This window comes from Bacillus rossius, chromosome 11 (assembly GCF_032445375.1).
Source record: "Bacillus rossius redtenbacheri isolate Brsri chromosome 11, Brsri_v3, whole genome shotgun sequence".
Lineage (NCBI taxonomy): Eukaryota > Metazoa > Arthropoda > Insecta > Phasmatodea > Bacillidae > Bacillus > Bacillus rossius.
The window spans coordinates 54,613,012-54,636,764 of record NC_086338.1 but is presented as its reverse complement, the minus strand read 5'-3'; the positions used below and the strand labels follow the sequence as shown (position 1 = coordinate 54,636,764).

General features: G+C 43.4%; 1 protein-coding gene across 6 annotated transcripts in view; it reads left to right on the top strand.

Annotated features, from left to right (window-relative positions):
• The first annotated feature begins 457 nt into the window (after positions 1–457).
• LOC134537016 (LIM domain only protein 3-like) overlaps positions 458–23,753 on the top strand; it is a 222,760-nt gene continuing 199,464 nt past the window's right edge. For all 6 annotated transcript variants that reach the window (XM_063377200.1, XM_063377199.1, XM_063377198.1 and 3 more), the window contains exon 1: positions 458–656. The gene's annotated coding sequence lies outside the window, so the exon portion shown is untranslated. The remainder of the gene's footprint in view (positions 657–23,753) is intronic.

Genomic DNA, 23,753 nt, shown 5'->3' with positions numbered 1-23,753 from the left:
GAGCGAAGTGAAAAGTTAATGTGGTTTTCATTGCTTATTACAACAATTTCGGCAATAAAGGTTAATTATTCTTGCATTTTAAAAATCTGATTAATAGTATAATTTCAAGTATTTATTCTTTTATTATTAAAATAAAAATGATTCAATTGTATTTATAAAGTATGCAATCATTTCATCAATGTTTTGTTATGACGTTGTCACGTTAAACTATCGTCCGTAAACCGACTTTACAGACAACCAATTTTTTGTTATTATTTCCCCTAGTGCGATCGGAAATTTTTCGCAACGCTCGAAAACTGTTGAAGACAACGGCCATGAGCCGCGCGGACAGGCCCTGGTCGGCAGGGAGTTGACCGCCGCGGGGTTGGCCGGCCTGGCGCTGGCGGAGCGGCGCGCTGGCAGTTCGCGCGGCCGCCGCCCGACGCGCCACCGCCGCGGGCCCCCACGTGCCGACGCGGGCCGCTCAGTCGCGAGTCGGCGCCCGGCGCGGGAGGTTGTGTGCGCTCGGGGACAGTGCGTGCGGCCCGAGCCACGTGCGGGGCAGGGCTTGACCGCGACCGCGCGAACGAGAGTGTGCACTTCCCGTTCAACAATAACATACATATACATATTTCAACAGTGTGGTTGGAGTTGTTTACCTCAAGATCCCCCAGACTGTAAGTGCCAGCTTGTTTACGTACTACTAGTAAACTTCTAGAAAACTTTAATTCAGGAGATGGGGGGAAGGGATGTTAAAACCCCAAACTAGCTGATAAAACTCCACAGCTTCTTAATTGTAATATTTGACATGACGAAGCAAATATTCTTTAGTGCAGATATTATTATTTTTTTTTTCTTTTTAAATATTTCAACTGTGTGATTGTAGTTGTTTACCTCAAGATCCCCCAGACTCTAAGTGTCAGTTTGTTTACGTACTACTAGTAAACTTCTAGAAAACTTTAATTCAGGAGATGGGGGAAGGGGTGTAATAACACCAAACTAGCTGACAAAACTCCACAGCTTCTTTTATTGAAATATTTGACATGACGAAGCAAATATTCTTTGGTGCAGAAATTGTTTCTCTATTTTCACCGAAGACGTAACGAACATATTCATTTTTTTTTCAGAATTTTCTCCTCATGTAAACAGTACACGGTGGAACCTTTTCATCACAACTATTGGAGCTCTCGATGTAGCATCCAAGAACTAGCACCTTTTAGAGACTTCTAAAAATTAAGAGTGCGTTAAGGGGGATTTTCACGATGATTTACGGTCTCCACCTTTCTGTAGACTCGAGAGTTATTCTTTGGAGCCGAGGCAGACTAGACAGTTCTTGGCAAACTCTGGAAGATATATTGTTCGTGTTGTACGAGTAGGCGACTCGGGGTAAGTCACGTGATGCCTAAAGGCTTATCCCGCGGAAAGGGCCTAGACGACGCCTGTGCCTGTTTCAGGAATCCAGACCGACGGTCTTCATCGATAGGCATAATTGGACTAGATTAAATCACAGAAATAAAATCAAAATGTGCTAGAAATCAAATAATATCCTGAACATCGACAGCTAATTAATTTGCGAAAATTTAATGGCATAAGTTTTTTTTCTAAGTTACAGGGGTATTTGATACTAACACTCGTGCCATTAAACGTTTACGATAGTCGGTAATTATTTATCCACTGGTGTGTGTTTAGAGGTCATCACTTTAGCAGTAGTTTCGCTGGTTTTAGATACCAAATTAATTTCTTGACAGAAAATTTTAATTTATAAGTATTTCATAATTAGATAATTAAATATATGCGGCATGACAAATAAATTACTTGAAAGCTTCGACTTATATCGTCTTGACGGTTAGGTATGCAGCCAATGCCTTCGGTAGGGAATGAATTATTTTCTTTTTATTTACAACTTTTCTCTAAATAAATAAATTTGCTATCTCAAAACTATGACAAGCATATTAAAAAAGGTTTTTTTTCTGGAGAAGATATTTTTGTAAATACTTCATGTGGTACATTCTCAGATTAGTCACTGATGATAAAAATTAATTAAATTCCCTTTTCCCTCTTTTTTTACCACTTGTTGCTCTCACAGTATTATGTAAGGGGGCTGCATTATCCTGCTTATTAACAAATCTTTGTAAGTAACAGTTTTAATATTCCATTAAATGACAACTCCCAACTTCACATTCCAGAAAATAAGCACATACTTTAAGGATGGACGTACGTGGGGTTAGTAGTATGCTTAGCAAAGTGTTTTGAACTAGCTTTTGAAAATTGAACTATCAAACGTAGGAACGGTTTGTCCTTTTGAAGTAAGAATTGTTCAGCTGCTTTGCTTCTGAGGGCAGAAACGAGCATTGTTAAGTCCGTGCATGCATTCGCCTTTAACTGCGTGCATCCGTAAACAGCGCGGAGTTTTTAATTTACGGGTGTAAACTATCCTGTCAGCTTTCCACGCTAAACTGTGTGTTCGGTTCGAAAGCGGCGAGGTAAAAAAAAAAAGTAACACGACTTTTTTTAAAAAGTGACTAACATTCCAGTGAGATTGTCCTGAGGATTAGTCGCTATACCAGACTTGTATACGTTACAGCACAGTAGTATACCGGCGAGCAGGAAGTCTTGAGAGCTGCCATTAGAGAGATGAAAGGAGAATGAAAAAGGGGGGAAAGGAATTGTTGGCAACGCAGGCCCTAGCTGTCTCGTTATCATGAATTATTTCGGTTGCAAGCTGAAGAGTGTACGAGATATGTAAGTGCGCATCCCCGTTTATTGCCTCTTAGAAGGGCTTAAAAGCCAGCCTAGCAAGATAAGGGGAGAGCCAGCCTACAATCTCTCCACAGTCTTGCAAAGTAACGAATTAATGAAAGACTGAGTAGCTATTTCTGAGAATGCAAAATTGGAATTTATATATATAACACAATATAATATAATTAATTAAACATCTACGTGCGTGGCATGTCTGCCTCTATTTCAAACTTTTGAATATTTCCTTAAATGTTGAAATTCTGCACTATAATTTTATTTTATTTTAAAAAATAAGTACCTAAAAAATTTAACACTATGACTTTAAGCCAAATATTGTAAATTTAAATTGCATATCTGAGTTAAAATAATATTAATACGGAATACTTGCTAGTTTTTAAAAAAGATTAGTTTTATATTTTATATAGCAATGTGCCGTGAAATTTATTCCATTTTTTCTTACTTGTGTTGATGAACTAATGGCAAATAGTTTTCCAAAGAACAGTTCCAAGTATGCACACCGGGAAGGTACAAGTAGACTTCAGCACCAAAAGGGTCCGTGTACTAATATCCGGAGAAAGAGGAGATCAAACCATTAATTAACAACTGCGTGAAGTCGAAATCCTCACGGCAAAATCCGCCACGTTTTATCAGACACCGCGCTAGAAGCACCAGCGAGCGTCACAATTATAATCCCACCTCAGTAACACAAATTACACACCCGACTTAGTGGGCCCCTTAAGGCCCCCGCCTCGTCAGGGGTGTATGTGTGTTAGTGAGGCGGGGTGATAAGCGCGACGCTCGCTGGTGCTTCTAGCGCGGTGTCTCCTCTGGACTGGCGCGCAGTCTTCTCCCAGTGCACTTAGCGGTGACAGTAACATTACATGGCGGAGAAATGAAGATAAAGGTGTTATGCAAGCCCCTTAAGTGCTTTCAAGTATCTGAACCGGTTGTTTTACTCCTAAAAATTACTCTGATAACATGCGTTTTAGCCATTTTAACTCTTATAAAATTACAGTTTAAAAACTTCATCCAAAACCAAAAGTACTTTTCGGCCGTCAGCGAACTCTTAAATGCTTTCCTTAAGCAGACTCCACTCGGATATCTTGAGTAGTTTTGAAATCGCGTTGTTTTTCCTGAAGCTCTGCGCACCGTGTGTGTGCCCGGGCAGACAGGGGCCTTAACTGCCATTCCTTACAAATGAAATAAAATAAAGGACGTGATTTATTTCCTAAGGAACTTAGGCTAGCCAACCATCTACCGGTATTTGACTCAGAAATGACGGAACACTCAGCCGTCAAACTAAAAAAACAATTGATTGTCTGTAAAGTCGGTTTACGGACGATAGTTTTAACGTGACAACGTCATAAGAAAACATTGATGAAATGATTGCATACTTTTATTGATAAAATTAAATCATTTTTATTGAATTATCACTATTTTGTATGGATACAAAGAAGTGAAATAAAATCTACAATTTAATTGATGAATTTACTTTTATTTGCACTCATTATTTCAAATATGTTTATTACTTTAACGAAGAGATTATTCTAACTATAACTTTCATACATGTTTGCTATTTAACTTCTTCCAATCTGTGTTATTCTGTTGAGGATAGGACGATGATAGGAAAAGTAGGAAACGAATGGGAGTGTTTCAAGTTGAATGTGCCTCGAAAAAGTCAAATCGATGGTGGTTCCAATCGAGTGGAAGAGAGATAGATGCGGCGCAAGCGTACAGTAAGCGTAACGGGACACAGAGTCACGGGACAATGTGCGTAACGGGACACACTTTTTCGTTCATCGATTTATTAGACGTCACGTCAAAAAAAAAGTGAATAGCTTGTACGTGTGGAGAAAGAGCGCTCGTCGGTGGTTGGTGGGCAGCAGCCAGAGCCACGCCCCCTGAATGACGTATTGTCCGCACGTGACTCGCAGCTCTCGCGACGGTCGCGTGGGCTGGTTAATGAGGCGTCAGCCGCGCCACGCTCGTCGCAAGTGAAACTTCACGCGCAGGAGGCACGAGCAGTTTCGCTAGTGTGCGCTGACGCGCCTCCCTGCTGGTCGATTTGAATCATCATTGTTAGGACTTGCGTCATTGATAGTTTACACTGTATAGGCCTATCGTAGAGAAAATCAAAGAACAGACTAAGAAAGATCAATACATAAAAACAGGGGGGGGAAGGGGGGGAGGGGGGCTAAAATCGGCCTCTGTGGAAGGAATTAGTCATAACAATATCTCAGTAAATACGAACATGATAACGAGACAATTGCAAAAAATATATATATATACAATAAATATTTATACCATCCCCGTAGCTGGTCTGGTTCTTTCCCCACTTCATTCATTTTTTTTATATTTAAAAGAACCTTTCACACACCATTTTTCAGGCTATGGCAATAAACTAAAAAAAAAAAAAAAACCCTGGGAAACAAACAAGTTCACGGTATGGATGTCGGCAGACTGGTGAATGACGATTTATCCTTAAAAATACCTATAACTGGGGAATGGCCAGGGTTCCTGACTTTTACCCTGGTCTCCCAATGACTAGAAACCTGAAAAATTCGCGGGTTCATTTCGTGTTATGCTAAAATTAAAATAATTATACCTTAGCGCTGCTCTTACCACTGGTTCACTGTTAATCTGGAGCAATGAGGGCCAATCAGAGACCCTCACTCATAGAAGTGTCGAATCACAGGCCACCCAGTCGAGACGACTCACAAGTCAGCAGCCAATGAACAGGTGGCATTTGCCCGAGTGTGTAGAGGATATTGGAGTCCATCCTGGAGGTCATTGAACCCGCGAATTTTTCCTGTCTCTACCAATGACTGTCCAGGATGTGGACACCATGTACGTAGATTATTTTTTTCCTGACCTAACTGAAACTAAGTGCACTTGCAGGAGGGGTCCGGGGGCTAGGGAGGGGACCCAGGTGCGTCTCAGGCATAAAATCCCACCACTAACCTTTTTTCACTTTTCATACTGCTAACTACTTTGAACGTCGTTTCCTTAGCTATACGTGCCAGCCGTACACATATCAAAACTTAAACACTTTTTATGTTTTAATAACGTTCACCAGCATGTTAAAATTAGATAAAAAAGAAAAGAAAAGAGGGTTGTCTGTTAAGTCGGTTTACGGACGATAATTTTACGTAATAACGTCATAAGAAAACATTGATAAAAAAATTGCATACTTTTTAATTTTCAAATATTATTTACAGTTTTTTGCAAATTTTAATTTAAATAATTTGTTTAAATATAATCACGAACAATTAGTTATAGAAATAAACTGAAATAAAATCAATGTCAATAAATTTTTAATTTGAAATGACGAAATTGGACACGTAAAACAATTTTTTTTTAATTGCTGCTTTTAAAAAGCCCGCATTTAACCTGTTTGATATTGTAGAAGATTTTCTCGCACGGTGGTTAGCCGGTTCTTGCACGCTCGGCTCAGGCGGAACGTGACAATGAGTCATGCTTTTTCCGTGCGTGCAGCCGGCGTTCATCGATTTATAAGACGTTATCACGTCAAAAACAAAAAAAAACCTTGCTTCGTTCAGAGAATGTCTAGACCTGTACGCCTTGTTATGCAGGGAAAGGGTCGCCTGCATCATGTGCTTTGTTCGAAGGGAAGCCTAAGATGCACATCAAGTTCTGTCCCTGCCCGAACACGCCCGAATATTCACCTTATATATATATATTTATATTTCTCTGTTTATTTTAACGTTGCTATACTAACCTAACTAACTGTCCATAGTGTTTTAAAGTGTTTTAATGTAGCTAACCTAACCGACCACTTTTAATATTTGAATTTATTTTTCCTGCGCAAAAATAAAACAAATCCCGAAGTTGGCCGAAAGTGAATTGTTCTGGTGTAATCGGTAGAGACCAGAAAAATTCGCGGTTTCTATGGCCTTAAGGATTGACTGCACATTCCTCTGTACACTCGGGCAAATAACGCAAGTTCATTGGCTGCCGACTTGTAAGTCATCTCAGTTGGTTTGTCTGCGATTCGATCTTTCTTTGATTGAGGGTTTATAATTGGTTGAGATTCGTCCGGTTGGACAGTAAGCCAATAGCCAAATCATCTAAAAGTTATGTGTATTTGAATTCTAGCGCATTGCCGAATGAATTCGCGAATTTTTCCGGTCCCTAGTAATCGGGAATGGCAGATCTTTATGTGCATCGTGGGTCTCCCTTGTTCGGAGACTGGCCTGCCACGGCGGAGATCGGAGCCGTGACTGACTGCGCCCACTCCGGACTGTGACTGGATACAGGTTGGGCCTGCACAGACACAGGGATAAGCCCCTGGCACAGACCTGCGGGACGCAAGGGCGAGAGAATGGTCTGGACGGAGTGGAAGACTCCAAGACGGCGGGCGAAGGCCTTGGGTGTCTCAGGGGTAACACGTGTGTGTGTGGGGGGGGGGAGAGGGGAGAGTGGGGTGAATTATGCACGGGGACTCTTACCGGCGCGGGGTCGCGCCCCGCTGCTAATTACCATGACAATCGGGCGCTTCGGGCTGGGAGCGGTCCGCCTGCAGCGCGCGCCTGGCGGCCGCGCCGTCAACTAACTAGCCTTCCCTCCGACACTCCCGTCCTGCTACGACGTCTATGACACGCCCTGAATCAGGGAAAACTTCATTTCACAGACGAGAGAGCCACACCCCGAAGTTCTCCGAAGTTCATGCTAGCCTTTTTTTTTTCCGTTCTATCTCATTGTATAAACCGGCGTGGCATTAAATTTTGCGGTCGATTAGGATAGGTTAGCTACATTATAAATACTTTAAAACATTGTGGATGGTTGGTTATATCAGGTAAGTATAGCTACATTAAGAATACTGTAAAATCATTTTATGGTTGCTTAGCAAATAACTTTCTAATATGTAGCTATCCAGGGCTAGGAAACCGTTTACATGATTTCACAGTATCTTTAATGTAGCTATCCTAACCAAATCAACCGTCCACATTGTTTTAAAGTATTTATAATGTAGCTAAACTAACCTTTTACAATGAACAAAAAAAAAACCGAAGATGCACGATAGGCCGTTTGGCTCTCTCGTATGTGAAAAGAAGGCTTCCCCCCGAATCACAACTCAACATGGAGTTGCTCGGCTTCGACGTTTCAGGTCGGCATTGAAGTCGCCATCTTCAGGGTAGCAGTACCTACTGACGATATCGAAGTTATACTTATTTTGGCGCGTTATAAAAAAAAATAACGAGAGCGAAATGTTTACAACGCGCGCGGACCACGCAACGAAATTTTCTCATGATGAAAGAAAAAAGGCTAGTCTACATATACCAAAAAAAAGGCTACAAACGAACATGTTTAAGGGCCCTTACTGACAGGGCGTACACGAGATTTGTGAACTCCTCGGGATGTGAGAGTGTGTGTGAGCGTGGCTTGCTGCGGTGTATCCTCTGAGCGCAGTCTTCTCGTCGTGCACATTCGAGCGGTCACCACAACACTGCGTGGCAATAAAGGTGGTGATGCAAATCCCTTCAACCCTTTCAAGAATCTGTACCGGCAGTTTCACGCCTAAAATGTAGGTATTCTGAAATAAATGTTCGCAGGCTTTCACGGCCATTGTCTGAAGTAGCTTGGCTTCTGGGTTGTAGCCGCGTCCTTGGAGAATAATTCAACCGACGTTTCTGGTCGACATTGCAGTCGCCATCATCAGGGAGCAGTTACCTGGTAGGTATCAGATAACAAACTGCTCCCTGATGATGGCGACATGCAATGTCGACCAGAAACGCCGGTGAATTATTCGCCAAGAACACGGCTACAGCCCATAAGTAGGGGCATGCAGGTTTCGCGAAAAGATTTCGAGACTCGATGAAACTTAAAACACTGTAGCACCGTCTGTGTTTCGTGATTGGGTGAGTTTCTCCCAGGTACACGTCGATTGTAACAACGCCAATCACAGTGATTCAGTGCGGAAGTAAACGCGTCCTGAGTGGCTCGGTCGAACAAGGCAACGACTTCTCTCGCAGACGGCCGCCAATCACAAGTAAGAAACCACAGGTGCGGGTATACCTTGTTGCAGTCTAATAAGTGTTCAGATCTTTTCGCGAAAAGTGCCTGCCCCTACCCATAAGCCAAGCTACTTCATGTATTAAAAAAAAAAAAAAAAACATGCGTCTCAGCCATTTTCACTCTTCTAAAAATACAGATTAAAAAGACGTAACACGAAAACAGAAAACCAGCCATCCGCCCTCTGTTTCTTCTGGAGCCGTGCCGTGTAGTTAAGTGTTTCCCCGGGTCGGCAGAAGGGCCTAAGCAACAACCGCATTGCCGTTCGCTGGTCCGGGACGTGCCGGATCAAAGGTCGGGCGCGGACAGGTTGCGCCCGGAGGAGAACCGCCGCGTCGCGGGTCGCCATGGTTACCGGAGGAACAGCCTCCGAGTCCGCCACGGGGCGTCTCTGCAGCTCCCCGGGTCCTAGGAGGGGGGAGCTGTGGGGGGGGGGAAGAAAGCTGTTAATGGAATCCGCTAGACTCAATCTCCTGCCCTGTCGTCTCCCAGCGACGACAACTCCTGCAGAAGGAGGCTATGGAGGGGGGGGGGGGGGGGGGAAGGGAAGATTGTGTGACGTGGTGGGCGGGGGGGAAGGTGAAAAACAAAAGATCTGACCCGCAACTTCAGTTCCCGCGCTCTTGCGCACAGACTCGCCGCGCCGCGGAAAGAAGAAGAATATAAACTTTTTTTTATTATTATTATCATCATCGTCCTCAAGTCCTCGATGAAAGAAAATCATTTACATATCCACCAAAAAAAAAAAAAAAACTTTTTTTTATTTCGAGAAGAAAAAAAATTTTCTCTGTCTTTCCTCGTCACCTTTCTTTTGTGGGTCTTCTTTTTCATTTCTGCTTAGGCCTTAAACCCCCTCTCTCGTTCAGAAGTTTTTTTTTCTTTCTCTCCACTCTCTCCTCCCCCCCCCCCCCCGGGCACGCCATCCTATTTGTACCTCTTCTTGATTAGAGTCAACACGGAGATGAGGTATATAGAATTTAAGGGGGGAGACGGGTGTGTCAGTTGAAAGGGGTCGGTGCTTCATTACTGCGTCTTATTCACGGGGTGCCCCCCCCCCTACCCTGAAGGCCCCCCAACCCTCTCTTCCCCCCGCTCACTTTCTTCCGCCACCCCCTTGCCCCCTAACCCCTACCCAGAGTTCAATTTCCTGAGGCGCGGTTCAACCCCCCTAACCCTTCAACCCCCCCTACACTGCCGGGTCTTCTGCTGAAAGCACCCTCCACTCTCCAATTAAGCTTAGGCGGTACGTATTGTGTACTTAGGATTCAGGCTGACGTCTTGCCGTAATTAATACACGCGGCTCCCTTGCCCCCTACCATCCCCCCCTATGCTCCATCAGCCACCGCCAGAAACTATGCATAAACTTAACAGCTTGGGGGGGTGGAGTCCCCCCTCCCGGTGTTGACACTGGCGCGTTCATCCCCAACTTTCCTCCTTGGGGGGGGGGGGGACCACCCCCCACACCTCCCTTCCCACCTCACGAGGTGACACTTGCGGCGTGTCCGAGGAGGACCACCGATCCTTAAGGACCTGCGGTGCCCCCCGTCCATCGGACAGTAAGGGCGGTATTCCAGTGCGTTCGGGCTTTGAATATATATACTGTATAGAAGTCGCCAGCCCAGGTTGAAATTTCTAATACGGTTTTGAGGTAGTTGGTTAATTCACCGCCGCAATCGCCACCATCTCCAGGGCATCGACTTGTGGTGGTCCCTAGCGGACAAGTGTCGAACTCTTCAAACACCCCTTTCCCCCTCCCGTTGAACGACCTCGAGCTGCAGTGAATGATGGGTGGGGGGGGGGGGGGGCGCGGGGAATGACAGCGGGCGACAGTGCTGCGCTCTAACGTGTAAATAACAACTAAGACGATACAGGGCGTTACGGCAGCGCACTGTAGCGGTGAAGTTCCCAAGCTGCTCTCATACGCTTCTGAAAAACGTAGAGTAAATCCTATCCACTCGCGACTTCTATACAGTATGTATATTCAAAGGTTCGGGCGAGAAGGCGAACAAGCACTGCCTTCTCGGGGTGCAACTACTGTAACCTAGCTCGCGGCCCGTGCCCCAGACACAAATCGACAATCTTTTAGATGATAAGCGGTGCCCTGCGTGAGGCTACAAAGCTTTCTGCCAGACGTTTCGCAACCATCGACGCAATTGCTACGGCAAAAATACTAGAGAGAGCAGCGCCATCCCAAAAAAAATTATATATAATTGCTAAGAGACCGGAAAAATTCGCGGATTCCTTTCGAGACAGGCTGGAATCCAAACTCTTTTAGCTTAATGCTGCGTCAGTGATTGGACCGCAATTTACCTAAAGGACTCTTGAGCCAATGGCAAACACCCAACAAAAAGAAGTACCGAATCATAAGAATCGCAGTAAACAGGTGTCCCGAGTCGGTAGCCAATGACCAGGTGATAGTTGCCCGAGTGCATAGAGAATCGTGGAGACTATCCTAGTGGTCATTGAAACCGCGAATTTTTCATACCCTAATAATTGTCTTTCTAATTTCCTTAAGTACATTTTAAGTTGTGATTATTTCTTGCCATGACCAGCAAAGTGCACAAAATGTATTCCAGGATAGTTTCGCTATAATAATTTTTTTTTTATTTGGCATATCAACACGCTTGGTACGTCCGCTGATGATCACAAGAAAGAAGATGTACGGGTTAATGGCGCCAGATGCGATTCAGCCATCTGGACGAAATCAACGAAAAAGCAAGCTCTGCGCATGCGCGGAAATTTGGGCAACAGAACGTCAACGTCCGCTCCCTAAAAAAATATATAATGGACTGGCCGTGTCCTCTCATGTTGTTTTGCTTCATTTTATTTATTTCATCAAATTTGGGTTTATTTCCTATCATTTATTTTTCGCGAAAAGATCTGAACGCCTATCAGACCTGTGGTTTCTTCCTTGTGATTGGCGGCCGTCTGCGAGAGAAGTCGTTGCCTTATTTGGCAGAGCCACTCAGGACGCGTTTACTTCCGCACTGAATCACTGTGATTGGTGTTGTTGCAATCCATATGTACCTGGGAGAAACTCACCCAATCACGAAACACAGACGATGCTACAGTGTTTTAACTTTCATCTAGTCTCGAAATCTTTTCGCGAAATCTGGATGCCCCTATTTATATTGTATCAAACATTTTTTTTGATACATTAGGTTTTCAATTTATTTAGTTTCATTTGGTTCACTGGTTCACTGTTAATCTGGATTAATGAGGGCCAATCAGAGACCCTCACTCATAGAAGCGTCGAATCACAGGCCACCCAGTCGAGACGACTCACAAGTCAGCAGCCAATGAACAGGTGGCATTTGCCCGAGTGTGTAGAGTGTAGTGGAGTCTATCCTGGAAGTCATTGAACCCGCGAATTTTTCCGGTCTCTAATTTATGACCTGTTCAAACGAACTCATCAAATAACTAACTTAAAGAACACAATATTATAAACAATAAAATAAAACCCGAAATATAATAATATTTTCAGTGATATTTTCTTGAGCAAAATCATCACATGCTTAAAATTAGACATGAAAACGTTGGAGTTATAAAATTCTACTGTTCCTTAAGATTTTAGTTAGAAAAACAAGTTTCTAATAACATTCGATTATAAAGAAAACTTACCTTGAACCCCAAATCAGCCTGACAGGGAAACAAAGTGAAAAAAACTGCACTATTTGCTATTGAATTCTTTGTAAACATTTTTTTTTTATCGACATGGAGGTTTTTAGTAACGTTGAACACACAGCGGCACCGGAAAATGAATCAGCCATGATTATGGATATTCATTTTCCGTGAAAATATATCGAGACCAGATCTGTGTGTTAAAAACTTATCATCGTCTGTATTTCGTGATTGGTTGGTTTTCTTTCAGGGACCCTTATCTTGCAATGTCTTATCTTTCAAATGGCTGTCAATCACAGGAAAGTTATGTGCGAGCATACTTAGTAAATAAGCATTCATTTTTGGGAGGGGGGGGGGGCGGAGGGATAATACCTGCGTAGTTATATAATGATTATTGATCAATATATATTCAAAAAGTTTTAATGCCTGCTGAAAATTACTAACTACCAACTGCCATTATACTATTTTTAGAGGAGAAGAGAGTGTGACAATACTAGGTAAAATCGTCAATTTTATTCCTGAATCTGTAAGTAGAACGAAATCAGTTTTCATACAGCAGATTATGAATAAGTATGAATCATAATTTTTTATTATTAATTTAATCGTCACTATACAGAAAAGGCAAGCCACGTTTATAAATTATTTATGATTGCTGCAACAAATAACAAGTTTAAATTAAATGAACGGAGATATTCATTATGATAATAAAGTCATTAAAATAATAATACCTAGAGACTGGAAAAATTCGCGCTTTGGATGACCTGTAGGATAGACTCCACAATCCCCTACATACTCAGGCAAATGCCACCTGCTCATTGGTTACCGACTCGTGACACGTGTCAACTGGGACGCTTGCGATTCGATACTTTTGGTTAAAGGTTTTTCATTTGCTGAAAGTCCTTCAGATAAACTGTGAGCCAATCAGAGAAACAATATAAAGGTTCAGTTGTTTTGGATTCTATCATACCGTGAAATGAATCCGCGAATTTTTCCGGTCTCTAATAATACCTGCCTTTGCCATTTTGCATGGAGTGGTTTCCAGAAAAAAAAAATACCAGACAAACTTCTGAACGATGGCCGGACAGGGCTCCAAAGTCCGAAATGTCTCTCGGGTTGTGAGTATCGCGTGTCGGGCGCGCACGACGTCCTACTTGTCCACCCCTGGCCCGAGCGCCCGGGGGCGGAGGTCTTTGGCCACCCCTCGACCCACTTCTGACACCAATTCCGCGCACTTTCTTCCAGAGTTTCAAATAACACGGCACAGCAACAACGAGGAGGGGGGGGGGAGATGGGGGGGAAAGAAACCTTCATAAGCGAGGGCGGCTGCGGGCTGTGGGCGGTGAGTGGGGGGGGGGGGGGAGGAGGGGGGCGAAATCCAATAGTGGAGGTCTGGCCTCAGTCCCTGGATGAAATGTTTGGCAAAATATCAATTAAGAGGGTGTCAGTGAGCGCCCAGCTATGTGGAAGCGACCAAGAAATTTCATCAAGGAGGGCGGCTCGGCCGTTATTGAACTGGGCACATAACTGTCTGGATATTATACAGGGGTGTCAAGACTGCGGGACGTCCCGGCGAGGCGCCGGCCAGGGAGGGGGGAGGGGGGGGGGGGAGACCTCGAGGCAGTCACGTGGTCGCTAGTCTCAGGGCTGGACTCGGTGGTGACGTGTTCACGCGCGCGCGAGATCTGCTGGTCGGGCTTCAGTACCGCCTGGCCAGGGTCCGCTAAACCTTTGAATATATTTACTGTATAGAAGTCGCGAGTGGATAGGATTTACTCTACGTTTTTCAGGAGCGTATGATGAGCAGCTTGGGAACTTCACCGCTGCAGTGCGGTTGCCGTAACGCCCTGTATCGTCTTAGTTGTTATTTACACGTTAGAGTGCAGCACTGTCGCCTGCTGTCATTCCCCGCACCCCTCATCCATCATTCACTGCAGCTCAAGTTCGTTCAACGGGAGGGGGAAGGGGTGTTTGAAGAGTTCGACACTTGTCCGCCAGGGACCACTTCAAGTCGATGCCCTAGAGATGGTGGCGATTGGCGGCGGTGAATTAACCAACTACCTCAAAACCGTATTAGATGTTTGAACCTGGGCTGGCGACTTCTATACAGTATATATATTCAAAGGCTAAACGCATGGGCTAGGGGGCCTTGCGTATTTGGCGAAAAAAAAAAATTTCCAGACCAGCTGAAAGTTTAAAACAACTGTACTATCGTCTGTGTTTAATAATTACGTAGGGACCGGAAAAATTCGCGGTTACGATGGCCTTCAGGATAGACTGCACATTCCCCTGTACACTTGGGCAAATAACGCAAGTTCATTGGCTGCCGACTTGTGAGTCGTCTCAGCTGGTTCGTCTGTGATTCGATCCTTCTTTGGTTGAGAGTTTTTTTTTTTTTTTTTTTTTTTTTTAAACTGGTCGAGATTCGTCCAGATGAACAATAAGTAGGGACGCCTGTATTTCGCGAATACATTTCGTGTCTAGGTACATCGCAAAACACCGTAGTTTTTTTCTTGTAGTTATTGGCTGTGGTCGGCGAGAGGTGTTTTCCCGCGCTTGACGGGGCCAATGGGAATGTGGATACCGTACTGCTGCACGCACACGATTCGCCATTACTTTAAGAAAAAGCTACAGTGTTTTGTGACATACCTTGACACGAAATGTATTCGCGAAATACAGGTGTCCCTAACAATAAGTAATCTTAAAGGTATATGTATTTGAATTTTTCGCTAAAACGTCCCTTTGTCATCGTGAACCTCGGTTCGCTCCATCCGTAGAGACCGGAAAAATTCGCGGTTTCAATGACCAGATTCCATGATACTCTATGTACTGGGACAAATTGCACCTGCTCATTGGATACTGACTCGTGACACGCGTCAACTGGGATGCTTGTGATTTGATACTTCTTTTGTTGAAGGTTTTTCCTTGGCTTAAGAGTCCTTCAGATAAACGGTGGTCAAATCGCTGACTCAGCATAAAGGTGTACAAGTTTGGAGTCTTGCCTGTCGCGAAATGAACCGGCGAATTTTTCCGGTCTCTGTCCATACGCCACAGATGGCAGCACCGGCGCTGTTACACATTACTAGAGACCTGTAAAATTCGCGGATTCATTTCGCGATAGGATAGTCCAAATGCTTTTGACATTATTTTGCTTCAGTGATTGGGCCACAGATTATCTGAAGGACTCTGGGCCAATGAAAAATCTTTAACAGAAGAATTAGCGAATCACGATCATTCCAGTCAAAAGGTGTTACGAGTCGATAACCAATCAGCAGATATAATTTGCACGAGTGCATAGAGGATCATGGAGTCTATCCTTTAGGGATTTGAAATCGCGAATTTTACAGGTCTCTACACATTACCGTTCCTTTGACTTCCGTCGCGTTCAGGTGAAATCTCTTCCGCCGAACGTCGCATGCCGGGAGCTAAAAGGAAAGAATGAAGTGTAACGTTGTCACGCCGGGTGGTGTAGAAACCTGACAACTGCGCACAGGCGAACCGAGAAGAGGGAGACGCACACTAGCCGCGGCGCGACGCGGAGGTGGAGGTAACTCATCCCCTTCGTTAGCGCGGCCTTGTTACCGCCAGCGGAGACCCCGGCAGAGGACTTCCGCCGGTACAGTCCGGTCCAGAGCAGCTGCCCGGCGAGCAGTCCGCTCTGTACCCAGTGCCCAGGTCGTGTTTCACGTCGCCGCTGGAGTGAAGCTGTTGTGTCGTGCACTCACGAGAAAGCTTTTGTATTCACGATCAAATACTAGAGACCGGAAAAAATCGCGGATTTATTCAGCGATAGGTTAAAATTCAAATACATATACCTTTTTGAATGATTTTGCTATTGGCTTACTGTTCATCTGGACGAATCTCAACCAGTTATAAATAGAGACCTGTAAAATTCGCGGATTCATTTCGCGATAGGATAGAGTCCAAATACTTTTGACATTATTTTGCTTCAGTGATTGGGCCACAGTTTATCTGAAGGACTCTGGGCCAATGAAAACTCTTTAACAGAAGAATTAGCGAATCACGATCATTCCAGTCAACAGGTGTTACGAGTCGGTAACCAATCAGCAGATGTAATTTGCACGAGTGCGTAAAGGATCATGGAGTCTATCCTTTATGGATTTGAAATCGCGAATTTTACAGGTCTCTAGTTATAAACCTTCTCAAACAAAGAAGGATCGAATCACAGACAAACCAGCCGAGACGACTCACAAGTCGGCAGCCAATGAACTTGCGTTGTTTGCCCGAGTGTACAAGGGGAATGTGCAGTCTATCCTGAAGGCCGCATCGAAACCGCGAATTTTTCCGGTCCCTAGCTTTTGTATTCACGGGAACCACACATGACTTGGAAACACACAACTTAGAAGTCATAACTATGGACACCTGTATTTCGCGAATACATTTCGTGTCAAGGTATTTCACAAAATACTGTAGCTTTTCTCCTGTGGTTATTGGCTGAGGTCGGTGAGAGGTGTCGTCCCGCTCTTGACGGGGCCAATGAGAATGTGGTCACCGTACTGCTGCACTCTCAACAATTTGCCATGGCTAGAGACCGGAAAAATTCGCGGATTAATTTAGCGATAGGTTAAAATGCAGGTACATATACCTCTTGGATGATTTTGCTATTGACTTACTGTTCATCTGGACGAATCTCAACCAGTTATAAAACCTTCTCAAACCAAAGAAGGATCGAATCACAGACGAACCAGCCGAGACGACTCACAAGTCGGCATCAGCCAATGAACTTGCGTTATTTGCCCGAGTGTACAAGGGGAATGTGCAGTCTATCCTGAAGGCCATCGAAACCGCGAATTTTTCCGGTCCCTAGCTTTTGTATTTACGGGAAGCACACATGACTTGGAAACACACAACTTAGAAGTCATAACTTTGAAACCTCTTAAAAAAATCCACGTAACTTAGAACTGTCATAACTTAGAAACACACAGCTTAGAACAGGCATAACTTAGGAGATTCTATCTTGTGTGTTTCTAAGTTGTGACAGCACCCCCTGTATTCACGATCAAATACCAAATGAAATGTTCTTCTAAACGATTCGTGCGATGGGGAATTTTGATTTTAATACAATCTCTCGAACATACATAATTAATTGAAGTTTTGCACAGTTTTTAATGGGAAAAATTCATAAATGCAAAATGAAAAAAAAGAAACCCCCCATCAGAGAACAAGCCTAAAATTGGCTGATGTCAAACAGATCAACCAAAAAAAAAAAATGAACCCGAACAGGTATTATGGACAACACAATTATCTACACGCACTTTCGATCACGTTAATTCAATTTTATGGTTCACAGATATCAGTGAGGTCGGTGGTTGTGTGGAGGTACAGGAAAGCAACCCCGAGTGTCCGGTGTGTTAGTCTCGTGGTCGTCAGCAGCTGCTACGTCCAGCAGCGCCCAGCCATGCGCGAACACGAGGCTCAAGTCTGCCCGCGGACAAAGGGAATGTTCGGAAAAGGAGGAGGGGGGGGGGAAGTCGCTCCACTACAAAAAAAAATGACTTTTCATGTTATTCAAATATATATATCAGAGAATACGTATAAATCATTCCATTTCCCCCCCCCCCGGCCCTTTTGCCTTCCTCGTCGGGTTTTCTCGAAGGATAGAATGAAAACGTATTTCAATTGTTCCTCGCCACAAAGTGTTCGTTACGTTCCGAATCTCCCAAGACGAGTTCTGGGTGAGGTGTTGGTGGGGAAAAGGAAGGATTTTTGTGTTGTATAGGAGGTTTAGTTGGGGGGGGGGGGGGGGTTACATTAGCATAGCGGGTCCGACCTCTCTGCTTCGCCTGGTTCACACGCCCTTTGCGCGGCGCGGATTGGCTGCTGGTTGAGAGGTGGACACCTCGGCGGTGCTAGCCCCAGTAGGGGGAAGGGGGGGGGGCACTCCGGCCCGAGCGGTGGCACGAGACGGCAAGAAAGGCTACCAACATTTTCAGTAACAGGCGGAATTTAAGGGGCCCGCCTACCTGGGCACATACGGTGTGCAGAGCTTCAGAAAAAAACAACGCGATTTCAAAACTACTCAAGATATCCGAGTGGGGCCTATTTACGAATAGCATTTAAGAGTTCGTTGAGGGCCGAAAAGTACTTTTAATTTCGGATTAAGTTTTTAAACTGTATTTTTAGAAGAGTTAAAATGCCTAAAACGCGTGTTTCCAGAGTAATTTTTAGGCATAAAACAATCAGTACAGATTCTTGAAAGCACTTGAGGGGCTTGCATAACACCTTAATCTTCATTTCTCCGCCATATAATGTTACGGTCACCGCTCAAATTTCACAGTTGTCCTGTGACGACGAGAAGACTGCGCGCCAGTCCAGAGGAGACACCGCGCTAGAAGCACCAGCGAGCGTCGCGCTTATCATCCCGCCTCACTAACACACATACACCTCTGACGAGGCGGGCCCCTTAAAGCGATGCCAGTACGTTTTTAAATACACCAATTTCTTCAGAAAAAAATATTATATTTTTTTTTGCCGACAAGCTTGCTTTATTTCTTTAACTCTCCATATGAATTATATTTATCATTATTTTTTGCAAAATGTTTTATATAAGTGAGGTTATGTAACCGTGTGTATAATTTATTTGCATTATAAATTATTATATTACGTATCAAATAATTAAAATAAATAAAACTAGGATAACAATTCAGAATATTTATTGGTATTCATTATTAATTAATTTTATATCGATTATTTTACTAAATTAAATCATTAATGTCATACACGTGTTCTTTTTTTAAATATTTTTAATCTTATTGAATATAAACATTTTCAACCGTAAGAATAATATCATTACAGTCCTTTTATTATTTTATTTCTATTAATCATTTACATGCAAAATTAAAGTTAGTTTTTTTTTTATCACGCCAAGTAAGTGTAACCACTATCGCGCGCACATAAGTACACGCACCTATCCGACGTCGATCCTTCTCTACCTACACAGAAAAAATATTTTTTTTCTTCCTTCTACATATTTATAAACAATTCCTTTGGAAACCAGTTGTCAAGAAAAATATTTGTATTACTACAAGGAAGATATTGTAAATTTGTAAGTACAACACGTTACTATTGTTATTTTTGCATGCATTAAATATTTTTTTTTTTTTTAGATAATACTGAGTATTTCTTACGAAAATTGGCACATAAAATTACAATTAAATTGATTTTTTTATTCAATAATAAGTTTTTTAAGCATTGGATAAGATAGTCGTACATTATTCTTACGCGCGCAGTTAATACTGGGAAGCTATTCAGGGAACGGTTAAAACAAACAACTATAACTATTGGAGGTACTGGGACAACACAACCCATAAATACCCGGGCAAAATTCGAACTCAGTATTACCGCGAGCGCTAACTTGCAGCGACACTGTTGTTTTCGCATGATTGCACGAATTTACAAAATTTACATTGATATTTTTTTTACCATTTACTAAAAAATAAATAAAAATGGGGTGTGGCTGTGTCATGGACACGGCCGTGTGTGTGCTGTACGTGAATACGTGTACGTAACAGGTAATATTTTCTGTACAAAATATAAAATACGCTATTTTTATCTTAACACGAACGTCTTTGCTTCTCCGAGTCAAAAGTTATACTAAATGGAAATCTCGAAACGTAGCAAAATGACCTCAAAATGGCGGCGCTTCCCCCTTCCACCGCGCGCGATGCGTCACAGTCCTCACTTAAGAGTAACGAAAATTTTTGATACTTCAGCTATACAGTGGTGTAATTAAATTTTTGGATGGAGATGATAGATGTGTAGCTGCAACAATAAACTGAACCCCCCTATTTTTTTATAATTCGTTATTTTTTTTTTAATTGCCTCCCACTGTGGAAGCAATTTTAAAGGGATCGTTACCACAACGCCGAACGTACAATAACGCCGAATGCCAAATTGACCGCAACGCCGACAGCTAGAAAACTGCTGTGTACCACAACGCCGAAATACAGTAACGCCGAAAAATGTTGCTGCGTTGTGGGGGCGGGGGGGGGGGGGGGCGGCACAAGAGCAAAATGAAAAACAACCTGAATGAATTTGTGTGCTAACCTTACCTAACCTAACCTTTGTGGCAGTCCTGCAATGACATATTTTTCGGCTTTAATTTAATTCGGCGTTGTGGTAGCCTAATTCGGCGTTGCGGTACACAGCAGTTTTCTAGCTGTCGGAGTTTGTAGTCAATTTGGCATTCGGCGTTATTGTACGTTCGGCGTTGTGGTGCGTCCCCATTTTAAAGACGTATTCGCGTCAGAAGATGTTACAGTGCAGGCAAATGGCGGGCTTGTGCGGTCCCAGCGGAGTGAAGAGACCGGGGTCGTTCCGGGGAACGACGGGTGCTTCTCCTTGGCTGGGGGGAGTGGGGGGGGGGGGGGGAGTGGGGGGATGGACCAATCACGCGGGAGCGAGTCCCGGGGACGAGATGGGCCGACGACAAGAGACTCTTCTTCCGGGCACAGCCGGGGGCTGCTGGTCGGCCGAGGAACACACAAGTAAACAAGAGATCTCACTCCCACGTCTCACTCGATTCCTTAATTCCCCCCTTACCCCCTTTCACTGACGATACTCACACTACCAACCACACAGCATTAAAAAACAAAAATAAATAAATGTAGTTTTTTTTTGTCCCGAACGAAATCAGGATCTGGGGCATTTCTGAATTTCTTAGGTTTCAGGATCTAGGTCACTTCTATACGTTTTAATAAAAAAAAATAGATTTTATTTCAAAAATCGTCTTAATTCGGTATCTTAATATTCATGAGAAAAAAATTAAGCATTTTCATTAAGATTCTATTAGAGTCTAAAGCTTGTGTTCGTTTAAGATCTTAAAGAATGTTAGGTCTACCTAGTTGTTTCACAATTATCCATGAACTTTTTTTTTGCTCTTAAAATCGCTATGTTAATGTACGTAAATTCCCATCTAATGCAATACACACAAATTGGCTTTATTTTAAGTGGTAGCAATAAATACTGGAAATTACGCAAATTGGAAATGTACAGTTAGTATCTTCAAAGAATCAACCGTTACATTCAAACACACATGGTCGCAGAAAATTAAAATAAAAGTTGATATTTAAACATAAAGGTTTACATAGTTCTCCCGATTCCTTTGCATTCGAGGAGCTACACATTATTTAATACTTGTGCGTGCTATTTATTATCTTTATACGACAGACAGGCTCGTGAAAAACAATTTTTTTTCTTTTTTGAAGCTCCTTTAAACAATTACTTTTTTTTATTTAATAAGATTTTCAAGCTGAAGAGTTTCCCGTCGTTTCGGTTGACGATGCAGTCGCCATTATCAGGGTAGCAGTCTTATAGTGATTATACGCAGTCAGGGGCGTAGCCAGGGGGGGAGGGTTTAGGGGTTCAACCCCCCCCCCCCCTTAGCACCAAATCTTTAATTAATTTCTTATTCATCACTCAAACAAATTGAATATTAAAATTAATAAAATTTTTACCATTACAATATTTAAATTTAAGTACCGAAAACGGCTAAAATGGCACTATTTTACACCTTAAAATCCAAATTTTCCCGGGGGAGGACCCCCGGACCACCAGCTTTAATACGGGGGGGGGGGGGGGCCATGCTTCTTAACACCCCCATACACAAATCCTGGCCACGCCACTTTACGCAGTACATTACGGGACAGTCACCCTGACGATTGCGACTGCAACGTCGAACCGAAACGTCTGTGACCTCTTTTTTTTTTTAACTCCCGACACCGGCCAAGGAAACCCAGAAAGAGTGTCGCGAAAGCCTGCGACCCTTGTTTAGGAATCTCCAGCCGTCAAAAAGTCCGAATTTTTTGCCTGAAGAACTTGTCGGGGAAGGGGACACCTCGTAGCACCCTAGCATTTGCCCTAGAAGGCAGGGTCTCTGGACGAGCAGGGCTCGTGGTAACTCCCCTCCCCCTTACTTACCCTTCCCCCCCCCCCCCCCACTCACACACACACTAGCGCGGGTGAGAGAGGTATAAAGGAGGTAGCTCACATCGCCGCAGCTGTTTATAGAGGTTACAACCCCGAGTTAATGGAAAAATTATCGAAGTGAAAATTTCTCATTAAAGAGCCTGTGTTCGGGTCGCGGGACCAGGGGTGTCCACGTGTCGCGTCGTGGCGGAGCAGGGGTGTCCACGGCGGGGACTCCAAAGCATTCCACCTCGAAGTTAAAATATTGACACTCCCGTGGGATTTCAGGTCCGGAAAGGTAAGCCCAAAATCAAATGAACTAGTTACCCTTATTATTTACCCTAGTTACAGAAATCTGAATGACGATACCACAAACTGATCAATAGAGACCGGAAAAATTCGCAGATTCATTTCCACGATATGATAGAATCCAAACAACAGTACCTTTATATTGCTTCTCTGATTGGCTCACAGTTTATCTGAAGGACTTTGAGCCAATGAAAAACCTTCAACCAAAAAAGTATGGAATCGCAAGCGTCCCAGTTGACAGGTGACACGAGTCAGTAGCCAATGAGCAGGTGGCATTTGCCCGAGTGTGCAGGGGGTTTTGGAGTCTATCCTGGAGGTCATCGAAAGCGCGAATTTTTCCAGTCTCTAGTTATTAGTAATTTATTTTTTCATACAAAAAGTAATATATTCACAACGAATTTTTGTTTTGCATTAGGACGCAATGTTTTAAACAGAATGCACCCCCCTTCTAGATATCTATAAAGATAGCGATTATCCTAACGAGATATTTCATCATTAGAAACGTCACCAAACGATCACCTGATAGGCTAAAATTTCCTCCTCGTAAGAAACCTAAAAAAAAAAAAAAAAAAAAAAAAAAAAAAAAAAAATGTGGACACGGAAAAAGAACCAAGATTTCACTCACAAGGGCCAGCTTACTGCTAGACTTCCACGGAGCATTCCATTCCAAAGTCGTGGAACCTATAGCCTGTGCCACGTAACTGGTCTCAACTCAGACATTTCTCAAAAGTAGTACAAAACTGTGTGCGTATCCTGCTCCCACTTTTGCTCTGTCAACGATGTTTGTAAACAACTTCATGTGTAGGGACCGGAAAAATTCGCGGTTTCGATGGTCTTCAGGATAGACTGCACATTCTCCTGTACACTGGGCAAATAACGCAAGTTCATTGGTTGTTGACTTGTAAGTCGTCTCAGCTGGTTTGTCTGTGATTCGATCCTTCTTTGCTTGAGGGTTTATAATTGTTTGAGATGTAAAGTAAGCCAATAGTAAAAATATCTAATAGGTACATGCGTTTGAATTCTAGCCTATCACCGAATGAATCCGAGAATTTTACAGGTCTCTATTCATGTGTTTGTCAAGTGACAGTAAAGAAACTTCACGATGCTTTGGAAGCTGCAGTTGGGCTACGGTTGCCACCGGTCTACCT